The following is a 26,763-nucleotide window of genomic DNA, read 5'->3' as shown; positions in this document are numbered from 1 at the left end:
TGTACCTTTGAGAGGACCCCTGGGGATCCCAGGAGGGGGAAAAGCCTTCACCTCCACTGGAATAGTGGAGGGGGCCAAAAGCCTCCATCTCCTCTCAAGGGGTGTGGTAAGAGAGTCTGGTTGCTAGGTGGCGTAGGCAAGAACAGGAGAGGAGGAGCAGTGAGCCGGTTCAGTGCAGAGTCCAGGGAGCTCCGAGGAGAGCAGACCCTACCCCTGGGGCTGTTGCAGTCTGACAGCGTCCGCGCAGTGACTACCGACGGGGGAGAACGGTCACCTAGGAGTGCTACCCGAAACCCATCTCCAGCTAAAGAGAGAGCACGGAGTGGGAAGTAAGGAGACTGCTAGGGAGTACCAGGCCCAAACGGGCGGCAGATCCCGGAGCGGGGATAGATCCACCTTTCCCTGCTAAACCTGCCGGTGTGGGGCCATCAAAGCCCACACCACAACACCTAAAAGCCGCAGCCACGTAGCCACAGATAGGGCCCATAGTTCACAGGAGGCAAGCAGCTGGAGTGATCTGGCCCAGGCAACAAGCAAACGGCAAACGAAGGGGAGAGAGGCTTCAGCAACTTCCCTGGGTGACCCCCATAGGGACTAAAAGTCGGGGTTACCCCAAACCACCAAGGGCTAAGGAAGGCGAGTTGGTAGTCACCATCAGAAGTCAGCCTGAAGGATACCTGGTTCCCGCCTGGTTCATCCCAGCTACGCCCGGGTTACTCACCCTGCCATCTGAAGTGAGTAAAACCCCTGAAAGACATTCTGCTTGTGTGGAGTTATTCTGCGCCTTGTGGTACTACGCACCTACACAGGGCCCTGGGGCTTGCCTCACTCTCAGGAGGCTATTCCAACTAACTGCACTCACCATCCGCCCCAGGCGTCCCTCAACCTGCAGTGGCGGTCCCCACTGACCGCAATACTGAGAGTGGCGTCACGACAAATAGAAGATTCCCTACCTGTGACGAGATCCAGCCGAGTGGAGTCCCTGAAGGTAATGCACCGACACAACACTGGAGGGGCTTCACATCTGGCGTCACGAACAGGATAAGGACTAGACCTGTTCAGACAGGTGACCATGTGCCTGGGCGGTCCGCTTGAAAAATTGGAAGCGCCGCCATATTGCCACCATGAAAAGCGCGCCGAAAAACAACAGCAGCCCGCGCTGGGAGAAGTTACCGCCCACGAAGAGGTGTGGCTACCCAGAGATCCCCTGCAGAGTTCTGACCTCGCTTGTAGAGAGAGCGGAAGCGTCCAGAGACGGCGGAACGGAAAAGAAGCCAGCAGCTTGCTGTTAGAGAAAATGGCGTCTGAGTGCAGAGACCCAGAGCCAGGCTCCGCTGCCTGGTGGTGTCGGGAGCTTGCTGAGTTCTGCGATCAACTGGAAGCCAGGGTCGGAAGGCTGATTAGAGAGGGACGGACGGAGTTTCTGTGGATGACCGCGGCGGTTCAGGCCTATGAGGGGAGAGCCGCGCGCCGAGTGCCAGATCGGGCGGTGACGACTCAGACCCCGATGCTGCTACCGATGGGTGAGTCCAGTGTTACCCCTGCCAGCCCGGATGCCCCGACCCCTGCCGCCACGCCCGCGGTCCCTGAAGAGGCGCCCGGCGCGGCGACGCTGAAGCAGGCCGCAGCCACGCCAGGTGCAGCCCGCCAAGCTCAGGCCGCCGCAGCGATGCCCTGCTCGGCCCACCAAGACCCGGTCCCTGCAGCGATGCCCTGCCCGGCCCGCAGAGAACCGGCTGCCACCGCGACCCTCATCCGCGCTGCGGGTGTGACGCTGACCCAGGCCGCCGCCATGCTAGGCCCGGCCCGCCGAGACCCCACCGCAGCAGCAACGCTCGTCCGCGCCGCAAGTGAGGTGCTGAACCAGGCCGCAGCCACGTCCGGTGCGGCCCGCCAAGCTCCGATCGCTGCAGCGACGCCCAGCCCAGCCTGCACCGATCCCATCGCGACAGCGACGCCGATCCAGGCCGCCGCCAAACAGGGCGCGGCCCGCCAAGACCAGGCCGCCGCCAAACAGGGCGCGGCCCGCCAAGACCAGGCCGCCGCCATGACAGGCGCGGCCCGCCAAGAGATTGCATCACCATTTTCCCCGGCCTGCAAGGCCAGAGCAGACACCGCTCCCCAGTTCAAGGAGGTCCCGGCTAGGAAGCCCACGCTGGGGGAGGACCCCGCGTATTGGCAGCTGAAGGCTGACATGGAGGCCAAGTTTCCACAGGAGATGGTGGATCAGTACATGCTCCCTCCGCACACCCCCAAGAGGATTCTGACAACTCCTGCAGCAACCACGCCAAAGAGTTCCCCGTTTGGGTCTGCTGAAGAAAGCCCATCCCCAGCACTGCCACCGAAAGAGTGCTCAGAAGAACTAAGGGGGAGAGGAGGCCAGGAAGCTGAGGCGCTGACCCCGGAGATACCAGCAGTGGATCCATGCCCAGAGCCGGAGATGTTGCCATATTCCCGCTGGGATGAAGAAGACCTGACACCTTCTGCTGAGGAAGATCTGCCCCAAAGCCTCACCTGGGAGCTTGTAAGCTGCACCTCGCAGAATCCAGCCCGCAAGACACGGCGCCGCAGCAGGACCCAGTTTTCCCCTGCACCGCCATCCCCAGAGCAGAGAGAAGTCACGGCCAGAGACCTAGGAGAAAAACGGTTCCTGAGAAGAGCCAAAGCACAGGTCAGAGGACCCCTTTGCAGAGGAGTAGTGGAAGACTTTAGCCTGAAGTCAGGATACGGATTCATCGTTGCACCTGGTATAAAGGAAGGTATCTTCGTCAATAGAAGAGATGTGAGAGCTCATTTGCCCAGAGGACATCCTGGAAGAAACTTAAAGATGGGAGACTCCGTACAATTTACCATGCATCAAGGAGAAAGAGGGTGGTACGCGCTAGATGTAGCACCATGTCCTAAAGAAACAGGCACAGAAGAAAGGAAAGATAGAGAAAGAACAGAGAAAACCTACTGATGAGACCACTACAGATGAAGAAAAAGGTCAAGGAAGCAACAGGTGCCGCAGCCCTACAGGCCCAAGCCCTGGTGAGGAGGAATCCATGTAAATAACATAAGAAATACAGCAAGTTACCAGTTTTGAAGTTTTTGCAACGTTTTAAAGTTTAAGTATGTGCCCACATAAACTCATGTGAGAAATGAACCTTAAGGCTATGAACTGGCTATAGCCACAAACTCTCGCAGTGTAAATAGTTACACCAGAGGGCACCACCACCACCAGAGCCAGCCTGTTTAGGGGCTTGGCTCGTCTGCGACCAGAGAGCACGTCCGTATATAGGGCCTTGGCTCACCTGCAACCAGAGAGCATGCCTGTTTATGGGGCCTGACTCTCCACCACAAAGAGGGTACCTGGTCAGCACCAACTGTGGAGGCCGCCTCTACATCCTGCCAGAAGAGGCTGAAGGCGCGGATCCACCAGGCCAGGTATACCCTGAAGACCACCAGACCATGAAAGCCGCCTCTACATCCTGCCAGAAGTGGCTGAAGGCGCGGCCAACGTGAAAGGGTTTTGGGTGGGTTAACGGACTTGTGGGTGGAGGGTGGTGATGTATGGTACCTGGTGCTTTTAAATGTTTTACATGTTTTAATGTTTTATGCATTTTAAAATGTTGTCTTGCAGCCCGAGGACGTGCTGGTGATAACTAAGGGGGAATGTGGCGCCCCTGACCTGGTCAGGCACCACTGAGTACTGCACCCATGCTGGGGACAGTACAATACAGGTAATCCAGAAGGCTGACCGAGGTGTGACTACACAGGCGCATAGTGATCAGGTCTCACACATGTACCTTTGAGAGGACCCCTGGGGATCCCAGGAGGGGGAAAAGCCTTCACCTCCACTGGAATAGTGGAGGGGGCCAAAAGCCTCCATCTCCTCTCAAGGGGTGTGGTAAGAGAGTCTGGTTGCTAGGTGGCGTAGGCAAGAACAGGAGAGGAGGAGCAGTGAGCCGGTTCAGTGCAGAGTCCAGGGAGCTCCGAGGAGAGCAGACCCTACCCCTGGGGCTGTTGCAGTCTGACAGCGTCCGCGCAGTGACTACCGACGGGGGAGAACGGTCACCTAGGAGTGCTACCCGAAACCCATCTCCAGCTAAAGAGAGAGCACGGAGTGGGAAGTAAGGAGACTGCTAGGGAGTACCAGGCCCAAACGGGCGGCAGATCCCGGAGCGGGGATAGATCCACCTTTCCCTGCTAAACCTGCCGGTGTGGGGCCATCAAAGCCCACACCACAACACCTAAAAGCCGCAGCCACGTAGCCACAGATAGGGCCCATAGTTCACAGGAGGCAAGCAGCTGGAGTGATCTGGCCCAGGCAACAAGCAAACGGCAAACGAAGGGGAGAGAGGCTTCAGCAACTTCCCTGGGTGACCCCCATAGGGACTAAAAGTCGGGGTTACCCCAAACCACCAAGGGCTAAGGAAGGCGAGTTGGTAGTCACCATCAGAAGTCAGCCTGAAGGATACCTGGTTCCCGCCTGGTTCATCCCAGCTACGCCCGGGTTACTCACCCTGCCATCTGAAGTGAGTAAAACCCCTGAAAGACATTCTGCTTGTGTGGAGTTATTCTGCGCCTTGTGGTACTACGCACCTACACAGGGCCCTGGGGCTTGCCTCACTCTCAGGAGGCTATTCCAACTAACTGCACTCACCATCCGCCCCAGGCGTCCCTCAACCTGCAGTGGCGGTCCCCACTGACCGCAATACTGAGAGTGGCTTCACGACAAATAGAAGATTCCCTACCTGTGACGAGATCCAGCCGAGTGGAGTCCCTGAAGGTAATGCACCGACACAACACTGGAGGGGCTTCACACATGTATTCCCCTTACATAGTCACTGGTGTGCATACCTTATCTCCCCATATAGATATAGGAACAGTTAGGCATGAACTAGCAATATGCACCCAGAGCTGCTCATGGTCCTGGGTGTATACTGAACCTGACACGTTCGCTTTAACACCTGACTCAAACATTGCACAGGCCTCCAGACAGCCTATTTTTTAGCCCACCTTAAAAAAAATAAAAAAATATATCAATCAAAAACACCCAGGAGCGTAACGATTGTTTTTTTTTTTTTCTGCAGGGCGGGTGCAAACAGCTGACTCCTCAGTGAAAGAAGTCTCACTTTTCCTGTACTAGTTTTCATACAGTCGCCAGACAGTGCTTGGCTCTGCTCCCCGCAGCCTCTCCCTGCCCGTGATCTCTGGCTCTGCTCCCTGCATCCTCTCCCTGCCTGTGATCTCTGCCTCTGCTCCCCGCAGCCTCTCCCTGCCTGTGATCTCTGCCTCTGCTCCCCGCAGCCTCTCCCTGCCTGTGATCTCTGCCTCTGCTCCCCGCAGCCTCTCCCTGCCTGTGATCTCTGCCTCTGCTCCCCGCAACCTCTCCCTGCCTGTGATCTCTGCCTCGGCTCCCTGCAGCCTCTCCCTGCCTGTGATCTCTGGTTCTGCCGCCCTCACGCTCTGGGGGCCTATAGCTTTCTAGTTACACCACTGCGAACACCGCTGGCCTACTCAAGTTTGCACGTCACTATATTACTAACATTTTTATAATCTACAGGCCTGTGGAAGATGAGGAGCCATCTACATCCACTGGCATATCGGCACATCACATGTCATTTACTGTGGACAACCCACCCACAGCAGATCCTGAATGTGTGGATACTTCTGCTACAGAAGACTCTACATCCTCTGATGTCTCCAGTGATGATGACGAGACCAACGCTGCATCCACTGATGAGGATTATAACTCTGAAACCAGTGAAGAAGAGAATGACCACAAACCTGAACCTGAGACCACCGAAAGAGAAGATAAGCCCAGCAACACAGATGAGCATGGGCAGAGGTAAAACGTCCCCCCCCCCTGGTCTGTCTTAATCTCTCTCTCCCTGGTCTCTCCTGTACATACAGTACATGTGGGGTTTGTTTTTTTTTTTTTTAATTAAAGTTGTAATTTTTTTCCTCCAAATTTATAGATCTTTAAAGGATGAAATGGAGTGTTGCTTCAAGGATCAAAATGCAGGAAGCAGGATTGTATGATCGCCATCCTTTGTCCAATCCAATCTTACAAGGTTTTTCTGACTATTTGCAAAACCATTGTAAACTAGAAAGGTACAAGCAAAATATTGAAGAGGTGTCGAGGTTTCTATATTTTATGAACAAGCGCCGTGTGAGCCTCAGCTTTCACAGAAGATTGGGAAAACACGCTCGTTCTTCAAAAAGCTGAAAGACATTGGCCTGTGCAACCAAACCGCCTCCATCTACCTGAAGCATGTCCGGAGATTTGCACACTACCTGTGTGACGCCCCGTGGCCTATCAGGTCGTCACAGGTTATCGCACAATCTGCCCTCCTGTGCAATATCCACCTCCCTCTTGGTTATGGGTCCCCAACTACATGGTGTTGCCTAAATCAGCTAATCAAATCCTAGGTACACTCTGCACCACACCCACCAAGCATACCAGTGGACGGCCTGAGTGGAATAGGGTCGCTCAATTGGGGGGGTTGGAAAGGGGAGGTCAGGAGCAGGGTTCCCAGGAAGCTAGGTAGAAGACGGTGGACTGGGCCTAGAGGAGCTGGACCCCAGGTCACAGGGGATCGTGGCAAGGGGCACAGAACTATCGAGGACAGCCGGCAGCCTTGCACCATCACCGGGCTAGGCCCAGGGCACGATGGGGGTACGTGGACCCTAGGTCAGGAAGTAGCTTCAGGCAACCTGGCAAATTTACCCAATGAGAACGGAGCCTTCAAGAGCCACTCTCCACCGCTCCAAAATCGGGGTACTACCGCAACGAGGGGGATAGGACTTTCCACTAAAACAGTCCTGGAAATCCCAAGCGTGAACCCTGAGAGCAGGCTCCCGCACTTAGCCATAGTGGGGAGTGGGACCTGGAAAGTTCCATACTACCGGGACCAACAGAGAAGTAAACTTAGTGCCTGGAGGCACGTCACGGATCACCAGGCAGCACCATTGGGGACGGGACCCAAACTAGCTCCCCTCAGTGGCAGCGGTGTCCAGAACTTTGGTTTACCCAGTTGTCGGTGTGAGCTTTATGGACCGAGTACGCAAGTGACCCCCTTCACTCCTCACGGCACCTCCCCAAACACCATCACCGAGTCCCGAGGCATTCCCCCTACCCGTGGAGGGTTCTAACACCTGGCTGCCCCCTTCCATCACCCCCAGGTACTCCCAACGGCAGCGGTGGTACTCCAAATTACCACATACCACGGGTGGCGTCAAGAACTAACACAATCCCTTGTAAATACCCCCTTCATTTGAGTGGCCGCATGACCCCCGGGTCCGGAGACTCTCGAGCCACTGAGAACCCGGATCCGAGCAGCCCTGGCTGCTGCCACGGGGGGGCGGCACACCTGCTGTTTGCAAGCAGTGTAACGTGGCGAAACCGAAAACTCTACAAGATCATGAAATATTTCAAGAACGTAGTTCTGGACATCCAGAAGACATTTTGTAAGGGAATTGCAAAAGGTCATTAAAAACTGTCATGAGCTAATATTTCTGATTCAGAGGTATGCACAATTTTTTTTTTAAATTTTATTTTTATTTTTTATTTTACTACATACATGCTTTAATATGCCTTACCTAACCATCACATTTATTAATCTTAGGTACCAGGAGTTGCAGACATTGACAAAACACCAGAGCAATGTCGGGCACTTCTGAATGTCGCAAGACCAACTCTTACAGGCCATTGAGGATGTCAAAGAAGGATCACGAGATCAAGAGCATCAGCTGGAGATACTGTATTATCTTGAAGCCCTCCTTCTACTAAGACATTTGAAAAGACCAGGAGTCGTCAGAAATATGAGTAAGTAACAACCTGTTCCTCATTGTTCTGTAAAACAACCTCTCTCCAACTTTCCCATGTATTGATTCCCAGGTTTGAGTGGATGGGAAGGATGCGTCACTTCTATGAAAATAAAGAAGAGCTGGCAGTCATTGGCGTTAAATCTCAAAACTGCTGCCCAACAAGTAGCGCATTTTGTCCTAAATCAAGAAGAAGTGGTAAGATTTTGCTTTTGCAGCGACAGCCACACATAAGAGGGGGTTCTGCCCTATGAGGACAGTAAATCTACAGAATAAGAGGGTGGTACCTCTCCTCCACCATATTTTATCCTGACGTTTTCCTGTCCTGGTGGAGCGGATCCCTCTCGTGTGGACTCCAGTAAGAAATTGTTACGTCACCACCGGAGTCTGCTCCAGCGACTTCTGCTCCGATCGCCAGGTGATGCCGTGTTCCTGCCGTGGATGGTGCTGTGATGGGAGAGGAGTAGATGCCAGCGGCACCGGTGGGCGCAGGCTTCGATCATCCACTTGGCTGGGTTAGCTTTGGATCTGCAGTACCGCTGGCTGACTGTGGGTGGCATGTGTCTTCCAGCTGAAGTTGCCAGCGTTCAGCTACAGCCAATGGGAAGACACCACACCGTTCTTATTCCCCCTCCTGTCACATGACCATTGCCAGAGATAGTTCTGATTTTTCTGGCTCCTGTTACGTCCTATTCTGTTGGTGATTCCTGTGTGTTGACTTCTGCGTGTTTCCTGACTACCCTCCTGCCTACTGGTTTTGTACCTCGCTGCCCAATCCGGATTTGACCTCTGCTCCATTTTCTGATTACGCCCTTGTCTGCCAATTCTGTCCCTGTTCTGCAATTCCTGGTTTGACCCTGCCTGACACTACTCTCATCAGACTGCAGCCTTCCACAGGTAGTGATCTCCAAGGCCCTGTGTAATTCCAAATCCCTGTATAGGGGTTAAAGGGTTTCAGGGTTCTGGGGGTCCTGCTTCGTGAGTGGCTTCCCTCTAGCCTCCCCTTTACAGCCCATCTGAGTCTGTGGATCCAGGCAGGCGTTACAGAAATTCTCTTGTTGTGACTGTTTGTAAACAGGAAGTGCTGTGCAGTGAGAACAATAGGAGGACCAGAGGAGCAGAGCAGACTGATCGTGGAACAGAGAAAGTGCACACAGCGTCGGAGGGAGCAGCGAGGAGCAAGAAGTCTGCAGCGTTGATGCAAGAAGAGGGAGTGAAGACTATTGGAACGTGACAGTTGATCACTCACCGGTGACACTGAATTCAGTAGCAGCAGGGCTGCTGTGGTGGATTGCCAGGCATGATTTTTCACTGCACAGGCAAAACGATTGGAGGGCGTGGTGCAACCATTGTGGAGAAGAGACCAAACTAGTGTATGGGAATATGGGAAAAAGGGAGGAGACACTGAGCTTGGGCCAGAGACAGAGCTAACGGGGGGGGGGGGGGGGCAGAGTCCAAGCGCTAACTGGGGGGGGGGGGGGGTGTTTAGGAGACAAATCGTTTAACTTTCATTTCCTAACATTGTATTGCTCTTAACACAAAAAAGACATTGTATCTGTAGTAACCATTGTCATTTCTCTATGTTTTTATATGTATCGTGTTGCCCCAAAAATAGTACGCACTCCTAGAATAAGCCGGTGCTGATTTTTGGGGGTTTGGTGCTATATAAGCCATACCCCCGAAAATAAAGACAGTGAGGGGGTGTGTCTATTGGTTATTCCCATTGGCCGCCTCTTTCAAAAAGGTCCAAGGCTTTTACTGGGGAAACAATATTCACCCCACAATGGATTGCAGGCAAATAGTGCGTGGTTAATACTCACCCCATTCCCCGTTATGTTTGTACGCTCTGTTTAAAATAATAAATTCTCACTCACCAGACTCAGATGAGGAGGAAACGTGGAAAAATCTTAATTACTTACCGGTAATGGGATTTTCAGAAGCCCATGACAGCACCACCTGAGAGATAGGTTCCGCCAATGTGTCGCCCGGGGACCAGGGGTACTCAGATCCGGGCCACGAGGTCACTTCTGTGGGTATCACGGTGGCGTGACCCAGTCTGTGATCCCAGGCTCCACAGTAAAAAGGGGATTTGGTAAGGGAGATTGTCCGTGACGCCACCCACGGTTGTGGCGAGGTTGTGACACCACCGCTGCTCTGGACGGGGATCCCGGGAGTGATGGTATGGAGCAGCTAGATGTTAGTTCTCCCCTCCGTGGGTAGGGGGTTGGTTGTCCCGAGGCCCGGTGAGGTAGGTGGATGGGTAGAAGGCGGGTTATGGGGCCTGGTGAGGTGCAGGGTCGCAGGGGAAGCGCTGTGCCGCACGGCACGGGGTACTCACTCAGCCAGTAATCACGACAGTCCTTGGTAAAACACTCGGCTGGATGGATGGGTGCCCACAGACGGCTGCGGTTGTTGTTTCTCCCCTGACCCAGTTTGGTGGTGTAAGTCCTTTCTTCCACCTCCGTGCACGCTCCTCCTGCGCTCCGGCTTCCAGCTGGCTCCCCGGTTCGGTACCGGTGGGCCACCGCCCAGCCCCGGCTACCTACGGTTCCACCAACTGTCTCCCCGGCTCCCTGCAGACGGCCACTACCGTCTGCCTGACTCTGCTGCACGAGGGCCCTAGGCTCCAATCCTAGGCCCCAGTCTGCGTCTGCCTCTCTGCAGACCTCCTCTCTCTTCCTCTCCTAGGACTTGACTGGGCTTGTTTCCTGCCTCAGGCCAGCTAACTCCTGGGTGGGCGTCTCCATCTCCTGACTCCGCCCACCTGGTGTGTCAGTCTGAGCCCGAGGCAAGGAATCAAGTTTCACTGAGGATGTCTGCTGTGAAACTGCTGGGGGTGGGGGTGTGTGTGTGTTGTTACCTGTGGCCCCTGGCTTGACCAGGGCGCCACACCCACATCAGGACAGGAAACCCACTGATAAAAAGGTGGTACCTCTCCTCCACATCAGTAGGTTTACAGAGCCAGAGAGGACCAACAAAACACAAACAAAAATGTTAAATCACACCACCACCAAAAGGAATACACCATTAACTCTAACACCCCCCGAAGGGTGCCCATAACCAGTGAATAGGGGGGGAAACTAAGGGTGCCGTCATGGGCTTCTGAAAATCCCATTACCGGTAAGTAATTAAGATTTTTCCCTTTCGCCCATGACAGCACCACCTGAGAGATTCTAGAGACCAATCACCTTAGGGAGGGACCACCGCCTGTAATACCAGTCTACCAAGAAGGGTCGGCCGTGGAGGACAAGTCAAGTCTATAGTGACAGAAAAAGGTAGAGGAAGAGGACCAAGTGGCGGCCCTGCATATAGACACCTCTGCCCGCTCAGCCCAAGTAGTAGAAAGTGACCCAGAGGAAAGGCCCTAATCTGCAGGGGAACTGGCACCCCCTTAGCTAAGTAGGTCAGCGACATAGCATCCCGGGCCCACCTAGCCAAGGTGCTTGTAGATACGTTCTAGGGAAAGTCCGGGGGCTGTAAAATAACAAAAACAGGGCCTGAGATTCTCGCAATTCCCTGGTCCTATCCAAGTAGGTTATAAGGGCAAGTCTTACATCCAAGCTATGGAGCCTGTCCACTTTGTCATTAGAAGGAGGGTCACAATAGAAGGCAGTATGAATTCCTGGGACCTGTGAAGGGCTTGACCACTTTAGGCTATGAGGGATCTGTACGCAATACCACCTTAAAAAAAAAAAAAAAAAAAAAAAATCGACCAAAATTTGGGTATATGGATACCCAATGGACAATGGAGAGCACCTGTAGGTCACCCACCTGTCTAGCGGACGTTAAGCAATGAGTAGTACCACCTTCAGGGTCTTGGAGGGAACATCTGAAAGGGGCTCAATGGGGCGTCTATAAGGGCATCAAGATTTAATCCCAGGGAGGCATGCGAGGAGAAGGGACAGGAGTCGCTCTAGCACAGGATTTAATGAACCTGCTAATCCATCTATTCTCTGAGGTTATGTTTATAGAGGGCTCCTAGGGCCAAAACTTGTACCTTCAAGGTGCTAGTGGATAAGTTCAATCCAATCCTTACTGAAGGATTTCCAGGATGGCCGGGAAGAGAGGGGGACCCCCGATATGTGCCCAGGAAACGTGCTGGATTTTTCACCAGACCCTTCCCTAAATACCAGTGGCGACCGGCTTCCTACTTTTAAGGAGAATTTTACTAAATTCTCAGGAGAACCCCTGCGCTAGGAGCAGCCGCCTTTCAAATGCCACGCTGTCAAGTGGAGGGTAGGAGCCTTGGGTTGGCACATTGGTCCCTGGACTAGTTGGTCTGTCCTGTCCGGCAGTATCCAAGGGTCTGATATTGCCAGTCTTTGGAGCCAACAGAACCAGACTCTTTGGCCAGAAGTGAGTTATGAGGATAATGAGGGCATAGTCTTCCCGAACCTTCCTGAGCACCGCCGGAAGAAGAACCAGGGGTGGAAAGGCATATAGAAGACCCTGTGACCAGGGGATCGGCATTGCATCTATTGTCATGGGATGATCCCTGGCTGATTTTATTGCAGTTAGTTCACTGAAGTTTGAGGACTCACATGGATCGTCCCATAGTCCTTGTAACAGGTGAGTTCTCAGGTAAGTTCCCCAGTCTAAGTGACCTGCATCTGTTGGGATGATATCCGTGATGTTGGGACACCCGGACACCCCTGCGGACAATAGAGTTAAGTCCTGCCACCAGGACAGAGAAAGCAACACCTTTGGATCCAAGCGGAGTCTCATATCCAAGAAGCCTCCTGACTGTTGCTGTCAGACCAGGACCTCCATCTGAAGGGATCTCATATCTCTGAGCCCAAGGAACCGTGGGGATGCATGATGTGAGGGTCCCCACAAGAAACATAGCCTGTCTGAGGGTCATGACTGGTTTTTCAAATCGCCAAGGTGACCAGGGATTGTGACTTCAGTATCTGCTCCTCCGGGAGAAAAGACTTCTGAGCGACAATCCAGGATCAGCCCCAAGAAAGACTGACACTGTTGAGGTTTGTGTTCTAGATTTTTCCTGATTTATGATCCACCCCAAGTGCTTTAGGATGGAGATCACTATTCTTTTCTCTCCCTGTCATATAGAGGTTACAATAAAATACCCCCGAGGGGGCGACTTCAGCTGTAATGTCAGCCCTTTTCCAATGATCTGTAGAATCCACGGGCTGGAGGAAACAGTCTCAAGGAAGAGGGAGAGCCTCCCCCCACTGGGATGGTGGAGTCATTGAAGGCCTCGTGGCTTGGTAGAGGATGATGGATCAAACATAATCCTGAGGACCTCTTCCGTCTATCCTTCCAGGAGTTCTGGTCTCTGGGAGGCTCCTTATGGAAAATTGCTTCCTCCGAAACGGACGGCTACGAAGGAATGGAGTTCTTAGCTGGAAATCCTTGTTTATTGTTTGCCGCTTTGGACAGAACGTCATCCAGTTGTGATCCAAAGAAAGTCTCCTTCACAAGGTATCCTGCATAGTCTGTTCCTGGACTGTACGTCTCCCTTCCAGCATTTCAACTAGAGGGCCCTTCTGGATGAATTGGAAAGAGCTGCTACCTTTGCAGATAATTTGAGCGAGTCGATGGAAGCATCCGCTAGAAGTCTGCCGCCCCCTGTATACGTGGAAATGAGGAAATAATGTCCTTTCTAGACATGTTATCTTTAAGTTAGTCTTCGAATTGTTGGACCCAGACCATTATGGACCTTGTTACACATGTACCTGCCACCGCCGGGCGAAGAGCTTCTGCTGCAGCCTTCCAGGTACCACGGACCTGTACTCCAGGCCTCCAACATGAGGTCTTGTGTGGATTCAGGATCTTTATCATCCTCCAGCCACATAGTGGAGTAGACAGCTTCCACTAGGGGTGTCACCTCAGAGGATGGGAAGCATAGTCTGCCGTCCACGTCTGAGGAAGATGAGGAGTCCAAGGCTGAGGAAGAGGCAGGTTAAAATTTTCTGGAACCCCGTTCGGAGCCGCCTGATTTATCTGAAGTTCCCCCATCATTCCTAGTGGATTGTTTATGTGTTTCCCCGACTTCAGCACGGCTAACATCTCTGAACTCAGCCTTGAGGCTTGCTGCTTCCAGACATAAGCCAAAACCAAAAGAGAGTAAGAGATGCAGTTTTCTACTAAAATTGCCCCTTTATTTCCCCAGCTTGTATGGCTGAGAACAGAGAACAATAGACGTTAGTTTCCATATTACAATAGTTTCTTACCTAGCCTGTTAATATAGAATAGTGGATGTGGTTCCCCCATATTATAACAGCCTTTTCTTGGTTAGTAATAGCCGACAACCGAGAATAAAAGCAGTAGTTCTCCCACATTATAACAGTTATTCTATGACTTGTAACATTGACAACAAGGGATAATAGTTGCATCCTCTATACCAATAACAGTTGTGTATAAAGGCTGACAACAGAGAACAATAGAAGCAGTCTTTTCTGGTGCTGAGGGATTTGCTTATTTACACTTAACATCTGTAATGATAATTATAAACTATGTATCTTTGATCACACCTAGAGCGTCACAATGGTATATTAAGCTTTTTGTGGTAACATTGTGTGTGGGTTTGGTTTTTGTTTTGTTTTTTTTAACAGTGCTTTGATTTGTTATGGGATTTTTTGGCCAGGCACAACCCGTCCTCAGTCATCAGAGGACAGTAACCACCTGATCCACATAGCACAATCTGGACCAGAACTGAGAATCACAAGTGATACAGTCTAAGCCTCCCAATATAGCCAGGGTTACAGGCGCACCACAACACCCAGCATATAGCCAGGGTTACAGGCGCACCACAACACCCAGCATATAGCCAGGGTTACAGGCGCACCACAACACCCAGCATATAGCCAGGGTTACAGGCGCACCACAACACCCAGCATATAGCCAGGGTTACAGGCGCACCACAACACCCAGCATATAGCCAGGGTTACAGGCGCACCACAACACCCAGCATATAGCCAGGGTTACAGGCGCACCACAACACCCAGCATATAGCCAGGGTTACAGGCGCACCACAACACCCAGCATATAGCCAGGGTTACAGGCGCACCACAACACCCAGCATATAGCCAGGGTTACAGGCGCACCACAACACCCAGCATATAGCCAGGGTTACAGGCGCACCACAACACCCAGCATATAGCCAGGGTTACAGGCGCACCACAACACCCAGCATATAGCCAGGGTTACAGGCGCACCACAACACCCAGCATATAGCCAGGATTACAGGCGCACCACAACACTCAGCATATAGCCAGGATTACAGGCACACCACAACACCCAGCATATAGCCAGGATTACAGGCACACCACAACACCCAGCATATAGCCAGGATTACAGGCACACCACAACACTCAGCAGCCTGACAGGGAGCAATCAGTCTACCACAAATGTTTTCACTTGGACACTGATTCCCTGAGACAAGTTCATGTTTCCTCTTATAAATTCAGCACATATATGTCCATGTTACCCAGGAATAAGGACCCTGTTCTAGGGTCCGAAACCTGTCAGGACTTGGTCACGTTGTTTCATTTTGTATGTAATTTCAACATTATGATCCAAATAAAACAGAAGACCTCTCTGAGACAGGTGGGACAAGGCCTCCTTGGTAATCTGAGGATAGACTGTCCTTGTAAACCCCACAATTCCTATGATTCCTCTTAGAGGTACCTCCTGAAGAAAGAAGGGAACATAGGGGAGACTTTTAAACAATGAAATGCTGCAGCAGACACTCACCCCCCAAGATGGCGGATCTGGTACCGGTTTCGGAGGCAGTTTATGACTTCCAGATTTGGATTTCTCAGATCCCCTGGAATGTAGACTTACCGGACTGGAGGGACTAGCCCTGCCGGAGGAGCGCTCCCCTTGCTGCCCTGGGAATCCGTATGCTGTTCCAGCACATCCTGCTCTGGTGGAGAGTGGTCTTCCATCCTGAATAGGGGAGAAGTCATACTCACCAGAATGCAGCGAAGGTGACTCCTCATACCTCCCTGGTTCAAATTTCCCGCCCGAAATCCGTTCACTGGTCGCCGCCATCTTGGAACACCTTGCACATGCACAGGTGATGAACTTCCGGGTGCCGCGTCACTTACTCTTCACCCCGGCGTTCCGTCAGCAGGTCGCCCGTCTCACGGGCTCCATGTGAGGATCACATAGCCTGGGGCGACGCAGAGCCGAGCTCCCGCTCCAGGCCCTCGCCCCACCACCGCAGACAGCCGAAGCCCTGGGGAGGTGCATCCAGGCCCGAATGCCGGCTTTTGGTAAGAAACCAAACTTCCACACTGGGTCAGACCTGGGAGAATCTGTGCGTTGTCCCATCAGGACAGGAAACCAAACTGATGTGGAAGAGAGGTAACGCCTTTTTATCAGTGGGTTTCCTGTCCTGATGTGGGCGGAACCTAGCTCTCAGGTGGTGCTGTCATGGGCGATCGGGAAAAGAGCCCATGTGACTTGCTACCAATCAAGCACCCGGAGTCAGGACATACTTATTCCGGGTACTGACAGGTCACATGGGGGCTACACAGGTCATGGAGGAGTCTCACTTACTCCGGGGCTGAGCGGTGCTCGTTCTGACAGCGGTGGCATGGGGATCTGGTGACTATACAGATTTTAAAAACAGGTCGCACAATGGTTATAAAAAGGAAGAGGGGAATGAGTATTCACCCCATACTATATGCCTAAAATCCACGGCGGTACTACTCAGCTGAGAGTGACACCAGTTTAGAAGTAAATGGTGTCACTTTAAGCTGGAGTACTGACATGGATTACCTAGCATCAATACAGCAGGCAGTCCTCAGCGGTTCTCCTGACATGAGTGTTACAGCATGTATTTCTAGGCTGTTGTCACTTTCAGATTAGGAGAACCGCTGAGGACTGCTAAAATAAGACATTCCCCGAAGACAAGACATGGCCCATTTTTTGGCCTCAAAAAAAAAAAAAAACATTATTCAGGACACCATGGACCTATTGAGGAGATTAGAAGGGATGACGGTGGACAAAGGGGCTATATTAGCATCAATTGACGTTGAGTCACTATACAGCCGTATCCCCCATGACTGTAGAATAGAATATTATCTCTCATCCCGTGGGATTCAATACCACCTCCACAAATCAATTTATACTAAAACTCGTGAAGTTTGTCCTCACCAGAAACTACTTTGTATTTAATTCTCAATTTTTCCACCAGCTCAGGGGCACCGCGATGGGGAGCCCTTGTGCTCCCACTTACGCCAACTTGTTCCTGGGCTGGTGGGAAGATACGGTGGTTTTTGGTGATGAGGACATGGAGTGGAGTCCCCAAATAAGTTTTTGGGGCGTTATATTGATGATATCATCGTAGTTTGGACAGGGACCAAAGAATCCTTTGTGGCCTTTGTGGAACATCTAAACATAAACAACTTAGGTCTTAAATTGACATATGAAATAGGAGGGGACAAAATTCCATTTTTGGATATTTTCATCCAAAAGGATGGTAGTGGGCGGCTTAAGACTGATATATACAGGAAACCTAACTGTACAAACAGCCTACTACATTGGCAAAGTTACCACCCCCCGCCCCCACTTAAGAGAGGCATCCCCAAGGGACAGTTCCTGAGGTTGCGCAGGAACTGTTCCTTGGCTGATGACTTCGAAAAACCGGCAAAGCACCTTAATAGGTTCTTACAGAGGGGATACCCACTGGACACCCTGAACAAGGCCTATAACCACGCATGGAATAGCCAGAGGACAGAACTTTTGGTCCCGAGACAGAGGAGTGATAATGATGCCAAGACTAGGCTAATTGGCACATTCGATGACCAAAACGGCAAGGTCATGCAATTTTAAGAAAGTACTGGGGGATACTGCTGAGTGACTCTGACATTAATGCCTCAATAATGGGTACCCCCTCAGTGACATACAGAAGGGGACGAACGATTGGCGACCAAGTGGTACATAGTCTGTACACACCACCACCCAAGACAGGAACATGGTTAGATCACAGAGATATGGGCACGTTTAAATGTGGAAAATGTTCCTTTTGCAAATTCATAACTCCATCAAGGGAATTTAGTAGTGCAAGCACAGGCAGAATATATAAGAACAGGAATTTTGCTAACTGCTGAACGGAAGGGGTGGTGTACTTATGCACTTGTACCTGCCCATTGAATTATGTGGGGAAAACGAAGAGACAACTAAGGGTCAGAATTAGTGAACACCTGGGAGATATAAGGAACAAGAGAGATACCACCATTGCCCGCCATATCAATAGCTGTCACGGGGGGGGGGGGGACATAGGATCACTGTCCTTTAAAAGTATTGAAACAATTCCAAGGTCTGTAAGAAGAGGTGATTGGGATAAATCCATCATACAGAGAGAGACACGATGGATTTTTTGGTTACAATCCACCACCCTAAAGGGCTAAATGAACAGCTTAGTTTTGTTAGCTTCATTTGAGATAAATAGGCACCAAGGGACCGTTCAGCAGACACAGAGAGGACCTTCTAAGGAAGGGGAGTGTCATGTGTAAAAGATGGCTGCTATATCTAAGTAGCCTTGACAACATCAATTATTTATAGAATATCAGATGTAAGAGTGTAGGTTGGAGTCTGCGTTAGGTATACTTCATGCCTGGGCTAGTTGCACCATGACCCATGTTTCTCTCCTTAGTAGAACCACACATGTTCATGTACTTATATATTCATGTGTACACCACTCCCATCCTTTTCCATTCCCTTGTCTAAATAACTCTCCATTGGATTAATGGCTAAACCAATGTGTAAGAGTTGATGATCAAATGGGTCACAAAGCTTGTTACTTAAAACAGTGATATATCCCTTTAAATTCGGTACAATCTACCAACAGCCGCACCAACTGCAGATATGCCTCGTTTTGTGGATGTTAAAATATATGGAGTGACATCCTTGCCCACAATATTGATTGTAGTAAAAGGAAGTGACAAATCGCTATCCCCACAGTCACAGAAATGTACAGGGAAATAACGTATCGCAATGTTTACATATAAGACATAATGGGAAAGTCCTTCTGCAACCTGATAGGCTGGTTGAAGTGTCAATCAGGTATCAATGACGCCCGTAACCGGAAATGACGTAGCGCAATACTCATATATAAGAAATAATAAAAAATTTCTCTACAGCTTGATTGGCCATAAAGTAAAACTTAAAATAGTGACTTATCCCCTCCTAAATTGATATAATGTATAGGCAGACATACTAGCTGCAGATACGCTTACATAGTGGATGTTAAAATACACTGAAAAACATATCTTTGCCCATAATGTTGAGTGTAATGGGAGGAAGTGATGAATCGCTAATTCCTTAGTCACTGAAGTATGCAGGGAAATGATGTATCACAATCCCCACATAGAAAGTATAATGGGAAAGCCCACAGGCAATCTGATAGGCTGGTTAAAGTGTCAATCAAGGCATCATGGACGTCCGAAACCGGAAATTACATATCACAATACTCAGATGCAAGGAATACTGGGAAAATCCTCCTGCAGCCTGATTGGCTGGTTGGAGTGTCAGACTTCCACAATGACCGAAACCGGAAGTGAGTCAATTTTATCTATAGATGGAGGGATATTTAAACCCCAGACCAGCGATAGTGAACAGGCGTCCACCATCCTCTGACCTGATCGCCAGACGTCCATTATACATATCTACATAATCGGACCTGTCAGTAAGTACAATGATGATAGCACAGTTGTATTGGGTTTAGAAGGGAAACTACTAGTGCTTATGCATTGTAATAGGAAGAAAAAATCATCCCCTGTATCACTGACAGACGCCCAGCTAATGCATCCTTACAGGCTTCACTGGTTAGTAAGTACCTTATTCATGGGGACCGCTTTTCACAAGGAAAGAGGATTACTGTGAAATTTATGTTTACATATATGTGTCCACAGTGATCAAAGAAAAATCTCATTGAAGGGTCAATGATTTATAAGGAAAGGTGCTAGTGCTCATGCGTATGCATTGACAACAGGAAGAAAAACCATCCCCTATATCACTGACAGACGCCAGCTTATGCATCTTTATGAGCTTTACTGGCTAGTAAGTACCTTATTCATGGGGACTTCTTTTCATAAAGGAAGAGGTTCATTGTGAGATTTATGTTGATATATGTGTGTTCAGTGACCAAAGAAAAACCCCATTGAAGGGTCAATGGTTTACAAGGGAAGTTGCTAGTGCTTATGCGTATGCATTGTGACAATAGGAAGAAAAATCATCCCCTGTATTACTGACAGACGCCCAGCTTATGCATCCTTATAGGCTTTACGGCTTCGTAAGTACCATATTCATGGGGACTTCTATTTACAAGGGAAGAGGTGTATAGTGAAATTTATATATACATGTGTGTATTCACAGTGATCAAAGAAAAACCTCATTGAAGGGTCAATCCTATCTAATGTTATAAACAAAATGTGAGTATAGATTTACTGGGGAGAAATTCTGGAATCTAGGTATAATTAAGTCCAGTCTACGTACTGACTAAGACAAATTGTTGTTTCAGCAAATCGTGTTTTTGACCCCATTTGGACAGCCCCTGAGGAACCTCCGTTTTATTGGAAGTAGTGTAGGGGAAACGCGTTGGGCAGAGCCGCGGCTGACGGCAAAGGACAGGCCATTTGAGCCAAGATACTTATGATGACATATCTATATGAGGCTGCATAGCAAATACTGTGCCCTTGACTAGTTCCCTTCATCTCAAAGAACTGTATTTTAATTTGCAGCATTGAGAAACATATGTCTGTTTATGGGAAACAGAAGGAGAAGTGTCATTAGCACCCCTGATCCATACAGACTAAGAGTGTGAGAGGCATGAGTGTGTATCACCTTGTATATTGTGTAAGACCCCTCACTCTAGCATAGCAGCACGAACAAGTCTGCAGCAAAGGGACATCCAGGGCCAGTCCACGTTGTGAGTGGGGGCACCATAGCGTCTATATTAGGGTGCCGACCCCCACGGTCAGGAAGGGGGAGACCAGGGAATGAGCCCAGGAACCCATTCCTGAACTATAATCTATGCACCCACAGCTTTTTAACTTGCACTGATTTCTGAGAATATTAATAAAGTATATTTTTTATAAAGGGGCCTTTTTGTTTATATTAGTATATACCCTTATGGTAAGAGAAAAATTTAATAGAGGTTTGTGACTGCTAAAATAAGACATTCCCCGAAGACAAGACATGGCCCATTTTTTGGCCTCAAAAAAAAATAAATAAAATAAAAATAATAAGACCATGTCTTACTTTTGGGGAAACATGGAATGAACATATCAAATATAAATGTTTCACATATGCTTTCATTATGAAATATAACTTTCTTCACTCTCGACTTTCCCTTGCTCCCACCGCCCGTACGTACGAAGGAGGCTCGCGTCCGCTCCGCTACGAAGGAGGCTCGCGTCCGCTCCGCTACGAAGGAGGCTCGCGTCCGCTCCGCTACGAAGGAGGCTCGCGTCCGCTCCGCTACGAAGGAGGCTCGCGTCCGCTCCGAAGGAGGCTCGCGTCCGCTCCGAAGGAGGCTCGCGTCCGCTCCGAAGGAGGCTCGCGTCCGCTCCGCTCCGAAGGAGGCTCGCGTCCGCTCCGAAGGAGGCTCGCGTCCGCTCCGCTCCGAAGGAGGCTCGCGTCCGCTCCGCTACGAAGGAGGCTCGCGTCCGCTCCGCTACGAAGGAGGCTCGCGTCCGCTCCGCTACGAAGGAGGCTCGCGTCCGCTACGAAGGAGGCTCGCGTCCGCTACGAAGGAGGCTCGCGTCCGCTACGAAGGAGGCTCGCGTCCGCTACGAAGGAGGCTCGCGTCCGCTACGAAGGAGGCTCGCGTCCGCTCCGCTACGAAGGAGGCTCGCGTCCGCTCCGCTACGAAGGAGGCTCGCGTCCGCTCCGCTACGAAGGAGGCTCGCGTCCGCTCCGCTACGAAGGAGGCTCGCGTCCGCTCCGCTACGAAGGAGGCTCGCGTCCGCTCCGCTACGAAGGAGGCTCGCGTCCGCTCCGCTACGAAGGAGGCTCGCGTCCGCTCCGCTACGAAGGAGGCTCGCGTCCGCTCCGCTACGAAGGAGGCTGCACATGACATGTCAGCTTAGATAATACTTTGCTCGCCACATCAGAACTGTAGATTATCTGTTGGCTATTTTATAGACTAATACAATGGCAAGCAAAAAAGACCAAGAAAATGTGTTGATGGCAGCAAAAGTCGAGGAAAAAGAAGAATACCTAAATATACAGAAGAACAGAAAGCAAAAAGAGCAAAAAAGAGGTTTGTGCCTTTGTTTTGGTAAATCAATGTTTTCCAATTTCAATAATAATGTAACTCATTGTTTTTAGAGAAGAATTGTACAGGGAGCTTCGGGAGATGAGCCAAGCTTTTCAAGACTCAAATCACAGTCTCTCCATCCCCCCCCCCCCCCAAAAAAAAAAAAAAAAAGAAGCTCAGGTTGTTCCAGAGTTCTAGATGCTGAAATGTGGTGTAGCTGTGGGCAGTGTATGCAATTGCAAACTTCAAAGGAATGTATTTGCTGTAAAGACATTCATAATGCAACCTGCAAAATGGAAGACGAAGAGGAGACATTGTCATGCATCACTGAACACAATGTTTTCCGAGCTATGTCTCAACCAGGATTAGTTAAAAATTTGTGAAGTTTACAGAAACTTTGGTAATGCTCCTTTGCCTCCACTGGAGAATGCAGGGCACTGCGGCCGATGCCGCTGCCCCTGACTGCTGAGCCCCTCACTACGTCCCCCATAATCACCTCTCCCTCCTCCCCACTGTGCAATGCCCCCTGCTGGGACCTCCTCCAGGGCATATAAACCGCTGCCGGAGTCCCTCCTTTCTCTTACCACAATCTGCCCTCAGGGTGATCATCGCCGATAGACCCCCTGGAAGCAGTGGTAAGAGAAAGGATCGGACAGTAGAGAGCCGAATGGCTTGCCTCCCTTGTGGGCACCAGCTCCCTCCTGCTGGTTCCCAGCAGCGGTGGGCGCAGGTCTTCCAGACCCTCCCGTCCACCGCAGCGTTTAAGCCCCACAACAGACCCCAGGCGCAGGGCGGCCCGGTCCAGAAGGTCCGGTCCGCTCTCACCTCCAGCCCCCAATTCCCCAGTTCCCCTAGCAGCGCGGGCGCTACCGGCACGAAGCGCACCTCCCCCCAGCCACGGTGCGTCCCCCCGGATGACGCGGCCCCCATGTGACTTTCAGTTACATGCGGAGGCTGTGTCACATCCGGTATCCATGGCTGCCGCATCACTTCCTGTGACGTGGCGACCATGTGATCAAATGTCACGTCCGGTTTTCGGATCCCGGAACGGAAGTGACGTCACTAAAGTAAAAAGTGCCAAATTTAAAAGGGAAATTCAGCCATAAAAACAAAAATGTTTTATAACTGCATTTCCGCCGCAGCGTTCGCATTCATTACAGAGCGAACGTGATTCCCTGCAGCAGCCTCCCACTCACCCTCCAGCCAGAAATCTCCTCTGCCCCCAGATATCACATCAGCCGCCATTAACCATGGGAGCCTCAGAAAGCAGAAGCTCCTCAGGTGAGGGATCTGCACACTCACTCATAACAGGAATTCAGGGACCACCATGGGCACCGTCCCCAAGCTGACCCTAACAACAACACTGAGTACCATGGAGAGGAGGATCCATCTTTACCCCTGACACCCCCATGCTCCCACCTACAGCTACAACAACGGGAAGTCCAAGGTACCCCACCTTTAGATATACCCTCCCTGCACCCCCTGCAATCCATCCATTGCCCATCCTGCCGGTAAGCCAACTGCAGGTAGAAACAAGGCACTCGTCACGCGTGGGGTCAGTCGAGCCGGGATACTCGGCTCCCCATTGCAGGCCCCTTAGAGGCCATAATCACAGAAGATCGCCTTCCACTTCCCGCAGCAGGAGCCGAGATAGCGCCGGGAGTGACGCTCGTGGCTAACGGCATAATCACCATTCCCGTTCGTCCAACCACAGCAAGAGGTCATCCCGCAGGAGACACCATACACCATCCAGTACTGCGTCATCAGACTCTCGCCGCAGCCGCTCACTAATCAGCCCTCCAGGTGAAAAAGGTTTACTAACCACCGCCACCACGGCGAACCACTATCAGAAGAAGTACTCCAGATGGCGGCGCCAGAGGACCAACCTACATCGGCCGGTGAGTACAGCTTTACCAGCGCTTGGGCAGGGGGGACCCATCCAGGGGTAGCAAGGGAAACAGTTCGTACACCATCAGGACTAGTTCTGCTTAACCCAGCGTTTGTACAACACCAAGACGTAGCGCAGCAGTGCCCCGACCTACACAGACATGTTCTATTGCAGTGTATCACCGCTAGGAACTCACCTAACCCCGGAAACAGTACAAAAAATTTGTGCTAACGAATAGGTGGATCTGGTCCCTAATATCAGTAGACCAAAACACCGTTGACAAAGAAAGGCGTGGAAATGAACGCCAATTCGCAAAGAAACCCACTATAGCTAAGACCATAAATAATTGGTTGCAGGCTTTCTGCATTCTGGGGTGTGTGATGGGTCAGAAGCACCCCGAATGCTGCTCAGAACTCTTCACGTATTGTGACAATTTAAAACTCCTATAAAACCCATGGGGGTTCTGCGTGGTGGAAGTACGATGAAGAATTTAGGAGACGCCTGGCCACCGATTCATGGCTCAGACTTATGATGACGCAAAAGTGCTATCAGTCCTTTCCAGGCCCCCCATACTTTTCCTCTCACCACGCTACACCAGGAGCCGCAAATGTCCGCAGACCAGGTCGCTGTTGGCTCTTCAACAAAGGCCAGTGCAGGTATCAAGGTCTCTGCAAATACAAGCACGAGTGCTGATCGTGTGGAGGCAATCACACCTCCAAATGCCACAAGCAACCAGCCAGGCATCACGCAAAAAAAATGCACCACCAGGTCCCAAGGACTCCAGTGAATGTTCACGAGATGGAGCCATGGCTAAAGCATTACCCCAATAAGGCTGCGGCCAACACCATCAGTGACTGTTTCTCCCACGGTTTCTTTATCCCCTTCTCTTCTCTTTATCCTTTATTCTCCATAGAACCAACCTTCGCCCCAACCTAAAATCTGCTTGGGACCTCCCACAGGTCCTGGAAAACAAACTACGGAAGGAAGTGGCGCTAGGTCGCGTAGCAGACCCATTCACCATTCCCAAACCTTCGCATTTCATCCCTAGGGGTAGTGCCTAAGAAAGAAAAAGGTGAATTTCACCTCATACACCAGTTATCCTTCCCAGATGGGAGGTCAGTGAATGACGGCATTCCCACAGAGGACTCAGCAGTGTCCGTGTATTTTGACAAAGCAGTCGCACTTGTGAGAAAAGCAGGGCAAGGAGCATTAATGGCAAAATCAGACTTAGCGTCCGCCTTTCGCCTGCTACCAGTACACCCCGATTGTCACCACCTGCTGGGGTGCTATTTTAACAAAAATTTTTCTATGACATGTGTCTTCCCATGGGTTGCTCTATATCCTGCTCACTTCGAGCTCTTCAGCTGTTTCCTGGAATGGGTGGTTAAGGGCGTAGCAAAGAACAAATCTGTCACCCATTATCTAGATTATTTCCTGTTCGGTGGCCCCGCCAACTTTGAAGCATGCTCAACAGCGTTAAACTCCTTCCAGGTCATAGCGGACAAGTTTGGCGTACCGCTGTCGGCCGAAAAAAAAAACAAAACAAAAAAAAAGAGTTGGCCCTGTGACCTGCCTTTCCTTTTTGGGAATCGAAATAGACTCAACTAACACGATGTTTCGGTTAGCACTGTTGGGCCTTGCATTGTAGAGTGTCTGTCCGGCATGATACACAGTGGGGTATGGCTTGGCAGCCCGCCTGATCTAATAGAAAGGCGTCACCTAATAGGCTGCGGGTTTGTGACTGTGCCATCTGCATGTGAACAGCGCTCTATGCAAGCCACTAGTGTGTAGTTTTATCATCTAGCATTCGCCTCCCCTCCATTCCATGGAGGTGTGTGTGTGTGTGTGATCTGCTTCTCCTGCACGTGTGACGCTTCCACATTAGTGGGGGGTTTAGCTGTATCCTGGTAGAGTATTAGCTTTTAGCCTGGGCGTTGTACACACTGCAGCCCAACTTGCTGTGAGTAATACCACTAGAAAAGGTCCAAAAAACCCACATCACTCATTGACGGGTTCTGTGCGGTTCGCAATGTAACCCTGGCGCAAATGCAATCTCTATTAGGCCTGCTCGCCTTTGCCTGTAGAGTCATGCCCATGGGAAGGGTCTTTTCCCGGAGGCACTGCCTGGCCACTAGGGGCATAGCTGCCCCCCATAACAGGATTCGCATCAACCGAGCTCTACGTGAGCACCTGGGTGTATGGAGGTCTTTTCTAGCTACTTACAATGGACACACGTGTTTCCAGGAAAAGGAGGTTTCCAGCTCAGACATCTATTTTCGGATGCTGCCGGGTCCACCGGATTCGGAGTTTTCCTCGGTCCCAATTGGTGCACTAGTCGCTGGCCCGACACATGACACCTGTCAGGCCGGACAAAAAACATCACTTTACTCGAGCTGTTACCTATAATAGTAGCTACGGCTCTTTGGACAGAACAACTGGCGAACAAATGAATCTGCTTCTGGACAGACCACATAAGTGTCGTCCACGCCATTAACCACCTGGCATCTTCCTCCCCGCCAGCGATCAGCTTACTGCGATATCTAGTTCTCAAGTGCCTCGAGCATAACACCTGGTTCAGGGCCCGTCACGTGCCAGGGATCGATAACACTATTGCTGATGCCTTATCACGTTTTGAATTTCAGAAGTTTCGGTTATTACACCCAGAAGCGGACAACTTTGGCTAGAAGTGTCCACAGTTCCTCTGGACGGTCCCGGAGGACAGCTGATGCCTTTGGTCCATCAACAAGGCGTTCGTACGGTAAGGCTTGGAATGAATGGTTAAATATAGCACAACCACTGCCTAGCCAGGTGTCTGCTTATTTTCTCAGCA

Source organism: Anomaloglossus baeobatrachus, chromosome 1 (assembly GCF_048569485.1).
Source record: "Anomaloglossus baeobatrachus isolate aAnoBae1 chromosome 1, aAnoBae1.hap1, whole genome shotgun sequence".
Taxonomy (NCBI): domain Eukaryota; kingdom Metazoa; phylum Chordata; class Amphibia; order Anura; family Aromobatidae; genus Anomaloglossus; species Anomaloglossus baeobatrachus.
The sequence above is the reverse complement of the archived record's forward strand: the minus strand, read 5'-3'. Positions refer to the sequence as shown.